This window comes from Haemaphysalis longicornis, unplaced genomic scaffold, assembly GCF_048455015.1.
Source record: "Haemaphysalis longicornis isolate Haplotype H1 unplaced genomic scaffold, Haemaphysalis longicornis Haplotype H1 scaffold_7, whole genome shotgun sequence".
Lineage (NCBI taxonomy): Eukaryota > Metazoa > Arthropoda > Arachnida > Ixodida > Ixodidae > Haemaphysalis > Haemaphysalis longicornis.
Window position 1 is genome coordinate 133,016,764 of NW_027526422.1, and position 10,668 is coordinate 133,027,431.

General features: G+C 45.2%; 1 long non-coding RNA gene across 1 annotated transcript; it reads left to right on the forward strand.

Moving 5' to 3' along the window:
- Positions 1 to 2,669: 2,669 nt before the first annotated feature.
- On the forward strand, positions 2,670 to 4,721 carry LOC144146088 (uncharacterized). Its single transcript, XR_013317659.1, has 3 exons — positions 2,670 to 2,786; positions 3,635 to 3,716; positions 4,675 to 4,721. It is a non-coding gene; the product is annotated as an uncharacterized LOC144146088 (long non-coding RNA).
- The last annotated feature ends 5,947 nt before the right edge of the window (positions 4,722 to 10,668 follow it).

Sequence of the window (10,668 nt, forward strand, 5' to 3'; positions counted from 1 at the left end):
CCAATCTTTCCAGTGTTGTCTCGCCCCTCAACAGGCTTTTGCGAAACGTCGTGCCCTGGTCATGGAGCTACCAGTGTGAGTCAGCCTACCGGTAAGTGAAGGGTCTCCTGTCGGCGCCTCCAGTGCTTACGCACTGCGATCCCACCACTCCACTGCAACTATCGTGCGATGCCTTGGCGTATGGTATCGGCGCAGTGTTGTCACATGTGAACGCCAAAGGTTAGTGTCGTCCTATTGCGTACGCATCACGTACTCACTCTAAGGCAGAAACTGGCTACAGCCAGATAGAGAAGGAAGCGCTTGCCTTAGTTTTTGGAGTGAGGTAGTTTCACTACTACCTGTATGGACGCACCTTCGTCCTCGTTACGAACCACAAACCTTTGCACACAATCTTGGGCCCGAAGACAGGCATTCCAACGATCGCTGCAGCGAGACTGCAAAGTTGGGCCGTTCTTCTGTCTGCTTACACGTATACGCTTAAGTTCAAGTCATCAGGAGAGAATGCAGATTCCGACTGTTTGTCATGCCTCCCACTTCCTGATCACAGCGAAGAGTCTTCGGAAGAGAGGTTTTACGTTTTGCGTTTTCGTACAGTCGGGGACTTAATTTTGCAGACCACGCGAGCGTGTGGCAAAAGCAACCGATGCGCGCTCTGGAGGCCCGCCGCCTGTTGTCGAGATCGGCGCGGCGCGCATGCGCGTCCTGTTTTACTCGCAGGCACGCTGATTTTATCGCTTCCTGCAGCGGTGCTGCAATCGTCACTCAAGCGCCACATAGCGACGCCTTTGTAGCATTCCTGTCTTCCCGATGGCACATTTGGGGCCTAACCTGACGATTGCGAAGGCTTTGGAGAAAATGGTCCTCGCGTCCTGATAAACACTTGCGCGTATTGTTTTATTTCTTTGTTTTGTGCTTTATTATTTATAGACAATGAGACTAGCGGCTTGGGAACGGCGTCCCCGAATGAAGCGCGTACGAAGCACAGTCTCGCGGTACCGCGCTGCCGATGACGAAATGCCAGCTATATGAATAGCGAACCTTTATTCACCTTCTTTATTGTGTAACTTGGCCACTGAACATATATTCCAGCTCACTCTCCGCTGCCCATAAAGTAGGCGATTTGCAAGTTTGATAAAAGAAATCTTGTGTTTTATTTTTAATGTCTACTTCCTTACTTAGAAATGATTGAAAGACATACCCATATTAAGTGTCTGTTCGTTATGCGCGTCGGCATTATTCAAAACAGCACCTCGGGTTCCCATCGAAGAACGCCAAAAACTTATTCGCTACTTTTCGCCGTAAAAGTGATCGCTACTAAGGGCCTTCCGCTACTAAGGGCCTTCCCAGGTAATCAAAATTAATTCGGAGCTTTCAACTACGGCGCGCCTTATCGGCTGTGTAGCATCAGCGCGTTAAAACGTCATAATCAATCAATGCAAGCCGACCTTGAAGAACTGCTCCGGCCTTGGAGCAATTCATCTTCGTAGGCATGAATTCCTCGGCTAACAGCTACTCTTCGCCTATTAGTAAGCCGGCACATGACCCTTTGAAAAACAGCTTCTCAAAAGTAGCGAACAATTTTACGGCATTCAATGGGAGCGCGAGGTGCCATTTTTACGAATGCGACGGGCAGAGCGAACAGACAAGTTATGTGAGTACGTATTTCTATCATTTTTAAATAATGAAGTCGGCAGCAAAAACTCCAAAATAATTTATTTTACATAACGTGCAAATCGCCTACTTTATGGGCAGCGGAGAGCGAGCTGGAATATATGTTCAGTGGCCAAATTACACAATAAACAAGGTGAATAAAGGTTCGCTATTCATATAGCTGGCATTTCGTCGTCGGTAGAGCGGTACCGTGGCGGCTAAGCGCGGTCAGTCGCGCAAGTGTGCCAACAATGCCGAAACGCGGGAGGCGTACAATGCCTGCAAAGACAGAGCGGTTGCGATTTAAAGCCATTGTGAGTAGACCCCTGTGTCCTAAGGAACTTGTTTTAATTACCTGCCGTAGGAGCGGGCATATCACTACGAGCACCGGCAAAAGAAACACAAACCGAATAACTCAAGTGAATGGAGTACCAGAAGCAGAGACGCAGGAGAGTTGGTGACAAACAAAGAGTAAATCCGGGGCAAAGAGCGCACTCGGATGACTCTGAACTGGACCCACAAAAATTGTGTGGAAGAGACTACCTCCTACACGTGACGTTCGACAAGCTGATCGTGATATTTGGAGCTCGCTGGAATGTTGACTCTATGGAGAAAAGAGCTTAGGGGATACACTAATGTAACCTTCGTTGAAGCCAGAACCGTCATTTCAGGCGGCCTACTTTTTTGTTTTATTTTGGGTGCACTCGCCACCTTGTCCGTCATTACTCGTTCTATTCTTGTCGACACCATCGGCACCGGTCAATTATTGGATATGAACTAGGTCGCGCCGCGACGTAGGACTTCGGTGAGCCGGTCATTGTTGCCATTGCTACGGTTGTTTGTTTCCTCCTGAGCGCGAGAAAGAGCCACGCGACTTCCTCTACCCTCCTCCGAATCTGCGGTAGCGATCGGGGCCTCATTTAGCTCTTTTTTTCTCCGTGGCATCCACAATTCGCGCACCTCAAAGTAAGACCAATCTCACGTCCTTATTAAGCTGTATCCTTCACGTCTTTCTATGCAGGACTGTCTGAACTTGTGCCTCCAGTACCTGGTGGTTGAAACGTGCGGATGCCTGTCTGCTCAGCTTCCACAACTCGAGAAATTGGCCAAGACACACGTCACCTGCAGTGCTGAGCGTGAGCGAAGTTTTTCCACACACAGTAGATGACTTCTTACAAAGTTTGGACGTGATTATATGTTGACTCGCCGTGTTTAGAACTCCCTGTTAACAAAAAAAATTCGCGATCGTTGTAATTTCAGCTGTTACATTTGTGCCAACTGGCAGCATCTAGCTTGTTATACTATGCAGCCCAGTGTGCAATAAAAGTTTTGCATTCTTCTGGTTTTATTGCATACAAGTAACGCATACGTTGCCTTCCTGATAGTAACGCATAGGTTGCCTTTCTAAACCTGATGCACGCAGTTCATAAGGCTTACTTCTACATTCACGCGATATGGAAGTGTCCGTTTTAGTTCATTTCTGACCAACCACTCTAACTAGCCTGTGTAACACCTCTCCTACAATTGCGGCTGGATACGCAAAGTCGACGCATTTGAATGTTACCATTTTCATTGCAAAAGCACGACTTCTGTCCGAAAAATGATAACACAAGTTCTGCAGCACTGATGTCAAATCGAAACGAACGCTGCAAAACGTGATGCTAACCTGTGACGTAACAAAACAATTTCACAGATTTGTTCAAACTGCAAGTGCGGGAAAATAAAAGACGGCTATGTTCCTGCGAGGCTGCCACAGTGTACGCGATCCTTCATGTTGTATTCACCACATGGGGAAAATAGTCGATCAATGCAGTAGCTGGAAAAGTTACTAACAACGAACGGATACAATCTCTTCGACAAGACATTTAAACTGCATCCTCCCATTATCCCTTGCAAGTGGATGAATCTGTCAGTTTGTAATGCATCCTCTTCCCAACAATATCTCACCAACACTAACCTTTCTTTCTAATTTGCTTTGTTGCAGAGCTCTGGTGCGCAGATAAAATGGCTGCGAGAGTGACCAGCCGAACTCTCGAAGAAAAGTGCGAATGTCAGAGCGCCTGCTTGTGAGAACACGCTTTCACGAGATCTTTTCATTTAACTTTGACAGTATTAAGTTTCTAGATATTTGGTGCCACAAATTACAATAAACAGAAAATAGAGAGAGAAAAGTGCAACCACGTTAATCTACAAAACCAAGCCTCATAATTGACTGGGGCGAATGAACTAAGGCAGCTCAAACTATTTTTTTCGATTCTCGTTCCTCGTCTTTGCGCGCTGTTAGCAGCCATTAAAACGACAAACCCCAAATCATTCCGCAGTAACGGAAGAAAACCATCGGTTCCAGTGAGGGTGAACTTGCTCTTAGACAAACGACGCTTTTATTCGTACTTCCAAAATTGCTGTCCGGCATGTGGTGCCCCAGCGCACGCTTCAACAAGTTATAACTACAAACGCAAGTTTACAGCCCAGTACCTCCCCTCTTTCGCAGTTCAAGTTCCAGCACATTCAACGTTTACTTATGTGTCACTGTTAGTTTTGCTTGGCGACACCAGTCGTGAAGCTGTCAGAAGATCGACTTGAGTTTGCCAGGTGCAAGTGTCTGCTTCTTGCCCCTTCATGATCAAGTGCAAATACAAAAAATAATCGTAGTGAAATCGTCAGTCCACTAACAGCAATTTTTGTTTGCACAAACTCTCTCAGCGTTCGCCTGAATTTGCGCCTCTTAAATCAGTGTTGAAAGTCGGCAAAGGTGGCTTAGTCCGCAGATCTCCCCTCCTCGTCATGCAGAGTTTAGCGATGCATATATAGGTAAAGTTCTTTGCGAATAAACAGGTAAGCACTGTAACGTTAAACATTCAGTAAAATCTTTTCGACGCTACGCAACCCTATCGTTATGACAACCTTGGCACGTTAACGATTGAAGTTTTTTGTTTCTGGAGTTTGTACAAAGCGCAATGTAGAAAAGCACTTGACAGCAACGTGTAGCCGTTAACTAACACGAGGAATGAAAACTCTTTGCAGAGACATCTCGTACGATCGCGATGTGACGACAACCCTCCTCAGAGAGGTAAGTGTAATTACTGCCTGAGAGAACGATGATCTCGAAACGAAATTCGCAAACACTGCTAAATGTCTAACGTGGCCAGACAGTTTAATTTAGGAGTTGGCACAGAACCTTATTTTTAACAAATACGCCAGAAAACGGCAGAATGTCTTAACCTGCAAGACATGTAGTACTTCCTTTTTATTTTACTAGTGCGGCGAGAAACAATCCACACTGAGTGAATAACTTCGAGGCCACGAAATATGCAACATAAAGCAAATCATAATCCGCAAGTTTCTTGTTGGCATCAACTGTCACAGCAAGCTTTAATGCGATACTACTGATCACACGGAATGTGCGCAGAGGACATCCGCCGCGCACCATCTTCGCCTACCAAGTTAGGCCAGTAGCTACGAGAGTTATTGAAACAAATATCACGGTGAAATTCAGTTGCTCGTAATAGCAAATTCACCAATTCGCAAAACGAACCATTTTGTGCTGCTAACACACTCGAAGCTGCAGTTAGAGCTATTGCCTTTGCGAGAATTCCTTGTGTAAGCAAACCACCGACCGAGACCGTATCATCAGTGCCAGTGAAAACTTCACCTGCAAGTAAAAGTGCCGTCGCATATCCTGCCGGAACTATTCTCTGCACAACCCAGCAAAGAGTCCCAGTATCTTAGGTTTTGTTGCTAAGTTCAGAAGTTCTAAAACGACGCGAAAATGGTAGCATGCCTTGACCACGCCATTTTCAAAGCATCAGTCAGTAGGTCTGTAAAGTTGTTTTAGGATAGTGTTTTCTCTAATAGTAATCCTTCTTTTCGTCCCGCAATCGCGAATATTTGTGGAAGAGACGAGTCGCTCCGATTGCTGAGACCTCCAATCTTCCAGTAACGATGTGCTTGGAATAAAGGAAAGCTTAACACACAAAAAAACCCTACCGCTCGAACACCTTTCAAATATCGTTTCTCAATTTTTTTAATCTCTTATTTGAAGCCAAACGATGCCTCGTTTATTTATAGATTCTACTTAATCTTAATTATGTGATATGTCTGCAAATCTCTCCTAGTGCTGAAACAAACCACAAAAAAAGGTCACAAAGGGAGCGCCACACTCCAGGTCACTGCTTGCCGCTGCTGTAGGGTGTTGCTCATTACCCAACGGAATACAATACCCGCTCCAGGGTGGTTTTAAGTAAGGCTGACAGCGAGCTGTCAGCGTCCCGGTTTATATACAATGCAGTGCACTGCCACTAACACTAAGTGGGGATAATATAGTTCGCATCCACATTCAAGATTATTTTTTATGTTCCTGCTGATCTAGAGCTGGTCTTTCGAAACCAAACACTGAATATAAATCTTACGGCACGGGTGCAACATTACGAAATATTCTACAAACATAAACTGAAACATTACCTAGCATTGATCGTAGAAGTTCAAGCTTTATCATATTGTATATTCTACGTGCTACGTGCTTAACTTGCTCGTAGCAGATGTTTAGACATATATTTATTATACGTGCAGAAATTGGGCCTCTTTCACTGATTCTTTCAAACAGAACCGCTATTACAAGCTCGAAAAATCTTGTTTTAAAATTCAAAGTTTGTGCCGTCAAAATTGGTTAAAGATGTGCCAAGAACCAATATTAGTTCACACACCGATGAAATTTTTTACTGGATAAAACAGTTGCATGCGTGCATTCCCTGCGGTCTCAGCTTAAAATGTGGGCCAACCTGTTGTACTGGGTTGTTGTTTACGCCTTTTTACCGGTCCGCCACAGGGTTCATTCATGTACTTCGTTCTCGTGCAGGAGGTGATGATTACAATACTTTTAACAACGACTATAAGGGTTCACAATCGGGATTTAGAGGAAATAACCAATGCGCAGTAAGCATCTGCGAAAGAAAATTTGACGTCAACCCTAAATGCAGCCGTAAGGCTGCAGCGGCACACTGTACAGCTTTTGTTTGCAGGCGTACGGCTGCATCTCCTGTGGATTCAAATTGTCTTCCACTTGTTTCGACAACTTTCATAGCCACTGTCCTAGGTACCCCTAGAGAGGGGAGGATGACGTGCGCGCAGCTCTGTTTTCTGATATCAGTCGCATTATGTTGCAGTGGCAATAGTTTTAAGCATTCCCACGGCTACCAATCGGGACAGTTTTCGTATGTGAGAAACGTTGCCTTTTTGAGTGCGTGCGCTTGCTTATGATCGTAATGCTCAACTGTGAAGACGTGTAAATAGTACAATGAACGCTCTTTTTCAGGGTTATGCAGATGCTTCTGAGAAAGACGGGTATGACAACCTGTTCTGAAGAGGAAATATGCACCGCTAAATGTGACGTTTGCGTCCACACTGCACTGTTTGTTGTATCTCATCTGAAGGATTAGAAACAAAGGGTATAAAACATGCGCCTGTTATGAAGCAGGTGTTGGGGCAGGAAACGTACGCGCGAGTAAGGAAGTAGGTCAGACGGTTCCTTTCTACTTCTCTTCCTTTTCGGCGACGTCGCCCAAGCATTTGGATGTATCAAGTTTGACGCCCCGGCTGGGGAAAGGGTCACGTTGGTTGTGATACTTCAAAAATTGTTTTGTTCTCTATATAGCTACGTGCTTATTTGCAGGACTGGGTGCACAGCTGCAATCCAGCTTTTAATTACACGAAAAGCCGCATTATATCCAGACATTCAATATTTTCAGAATTTTCGCGCATGTGAAAACATAGCGCTAGCAAAAGTCAAATTCTTGCGCCTAATGAAATTAGATAATAAACATGAGCAGCGTTTCGAGCTCCGAAAAGTATGTTTTGGGAGATATGTGCAACGTCTTGGGAGCATGATTTAACTACACTGCGTCATAAACAAGTGGAAAGTCGCGCGTAACATGCTGCTCATGGCTTAAGTGACAACGTGCTTAAAGAACGCATGATGACTTTAGGGCCATCACTAAGAAGCACCACCGTCCTGGAGATGTGCCGCGTTAGTTTCCCATGCACAAGAGATAACGGCCAGTGTTTCCGTAACAGTATCTGTGGTTCACCTGTATTTGACATGAAAAAAATAACAGGATAATTGTCTTATAGGCTACGCTTGATGCTGCCTTTCGCAGGAGAAAAGGCACAAGCGTCATATTTTTGTGAATAGCGTACTTCGCTTTTGATCTTGCTGTTCCTGTTGAAATCCCGCAGCGCTACACGCCGTTGTTATCTTGGCACGCTCACACTGCCCAGCAATGCACCCGCGGTTATCGGAAGGACTATACACACATCCTTATTTTGTTCTTAAAGGGACCCTGCAACACTTTTCATAAGCGCTTCCACTCTTTCCTTCGCGTCTTGAACCACTGCGAAAGCTACAGTTATCGCCAGCACGAAGCGGTACTGCGTGATTTGCTGGTCGCACCAGATACGCCTTCCATTTCTGCTTTCTTTTTGTAGCTTTTGTTTGTCAAGCTGCTATCGAAAAGCCTGCATTGCTGAAACTGAAAGAAAACTGGTCAACAGCCGCTACATTGCCTTAGTGACGTAATTCGAGCCGTCGAAGAACGGGAAAAAGAAAAAAAATCTTTTGAGCAAGTTTACAAATTTTCTGATAGGCATAGAGCAGTAATTTTTGGCTGAGGTACTTTGCGACCCCATAATTTAAGTACTGGATGCGCTGGCTGACTACGTTCTCAAGTATTTATGATTTCAAACAAAAGTCCAAAAACGTGTTGCAGGGTCTCTTTAAAACGAAGCAAACAAGGTCAGTTATGCCAGGTACTGGTAGCACGGTTGAACCGATATGCATTAAGGTACTTTCAATTATTTCTTTTGGATTTCTTAACCAGTTTTCCCCTTCCCATTTCAGGCCTCCGGCTCGTCTTGTTCTGTACTTCAACTCACTCTCCTACGATCGCATCAGAGCGGTGCCGAAATATGACGTACGTTTAGTAAGCCTTTACGAATACATAAACGCAAAAGTTAACCAGCACCAGAGAATACCAGACGACACACGTGGCTGTAGTGTACAGGAACGACTACGCAATCTGCCTATAATTCCTAGCATAGCAATGCGGCAAATCAATCGGCGTGATTGAGGGCGCAAGTAGTGTTTTATCCGCGTGCATGTACTCTATGGCAGCCATTTATAACTATACCAAGCAGGGACCGATTCTCAGATTTGTCCATTGTAAAAGTGCTTGCTTAAAGTCAGTACCTAGTATTGATAATTCCAGTTGCGGGGCTTCTGATCCGTGCACTGATAATCAACAAACAAACCACTTTACTTTGGTTTAGAAACGCGCCGCCCGCCTGCGACCAATCAGTACTAGCTGGAAACGAATGCTCTTGAAATGGACCTTCCACGAACTCCGCCCATTGTGCCAACTGAACTACTTTTGTTCACTGGGGGTGAAGGGCAAAACAACGCACTCAAAACTGAAACTTGAAAACACCATTGAATCAAGTGCGGTCCAGCGTCGCCCAATCTGTTTAGTATGCCGCTGTGAAAGCAGGGAATGCCTGCCAACCGATTTAAATAAGTCATCCCGCAAATGTTGGTTTCTAACAGCAGGTTATTTTCATTTTCCTGAAAACCGGTATTGGTATCCTAGCAACCTTTACTGTCTGCATACTAGCATATCAGACGGTAGTAGGTAGTATGGAGGCAGCAAAATGTTGCATGTTATGGCATACCCAGGTTGTATATATTGCCCAGCTCAATTAAAGATCCCTGAGAGGGTGATTGGTCTATTTTTGACGTGCACGCAGGACATTGGTCTGCTCAGTAACCTGGGCGGGATCAACGGCATGTATCTGGGCCTGTCTTTCTTCGTGCTGTTTCAAGTGCTCGATATCATCGTCTGTGGGATGCTCGAGCTCAAGAAACAGCTCCACTGGGACTGCACCACGCCGCGCTTCAAAGTACCGATGCCACAGCGCAGCAATACCTGCTGGATGCCGCATCAAAGTTAGAATTAAAGCAACCATTTGTGGTCGGCGAGACTAGTACTGGAATGCCGGCTAGTACTGGAAGGCATAATAGTACTGTAAGACTAGTGCTGGAAAGCACAATTGTAGAAGCGTTCTCTGCACTTTCTGGCTGGTTGGACTGAACAAGACAATGTCGTCTGCAAACCTTCGGTGGCTCAGATTATTCCTATTTATTCGCACCCCATTTCCCTGCAGCTAAGGTTTCCCAATATACCCTTTATACAGGGTGCAAATAATTGCGGAGATATTGTGTCGTTTTGCCGTTAACCCTTCTGTACAGGAAACTTACGAGTTCTTTGATGGAGCCGCATAGTTCACGTGCATATGTGGTATGCATGTTTGAAGATCTCAATGTATGGCGTGTCAACGCCGTGATCCCGTAACGCTTTAATTACTGCTGAAGTGGGAAGTGACTCAAATGCTTTTTCAAAGTCGATAAATGTCATTTACAACGGCGTATTATACTCTCAACATTTTTTGATTACCTCTTGATAGCGTGACTATGGTCTAACTTTTCCTAAAATGTCTGTTCTCCTTGATGTTTAAGGTCGTAGTTGTGCGGTTGAGAAATATCTTTGCAAACAACCTGTAGGTAACTAAGAGCAGGCGGATTGGTATGTAATTTTTAATACCTTCGTGATCACCTTTCTTATGTAGAAGAAATAAAGTCGCGTTTTTCCGTGCCTTGGGCACCGTTAAAATCCTCAGGCATATTAGGTAGGTCTGGGAAATTTGTTAGCACAATGTTCGCACCAAGGGACCATACATCGGCCGTAATGACATCATTTCCTGCAGCTCTGCCTCTCTTCACCCCGCACCGGACACCTTGAGTAATCTTGCTGACGGTATTGGCGACACCGCGGACCCCGAGCCCCCATACTCACGCTGTAACGAACCGTGGTAATGAGTTTTAGGGAGAAGGGCAGAAACCTCAAACGGTGGCCGTCGGAGCCCCAATCAAGCTCCGGCGGATAGGCTCCCTGTTTGTTTACCAGGCAGGGA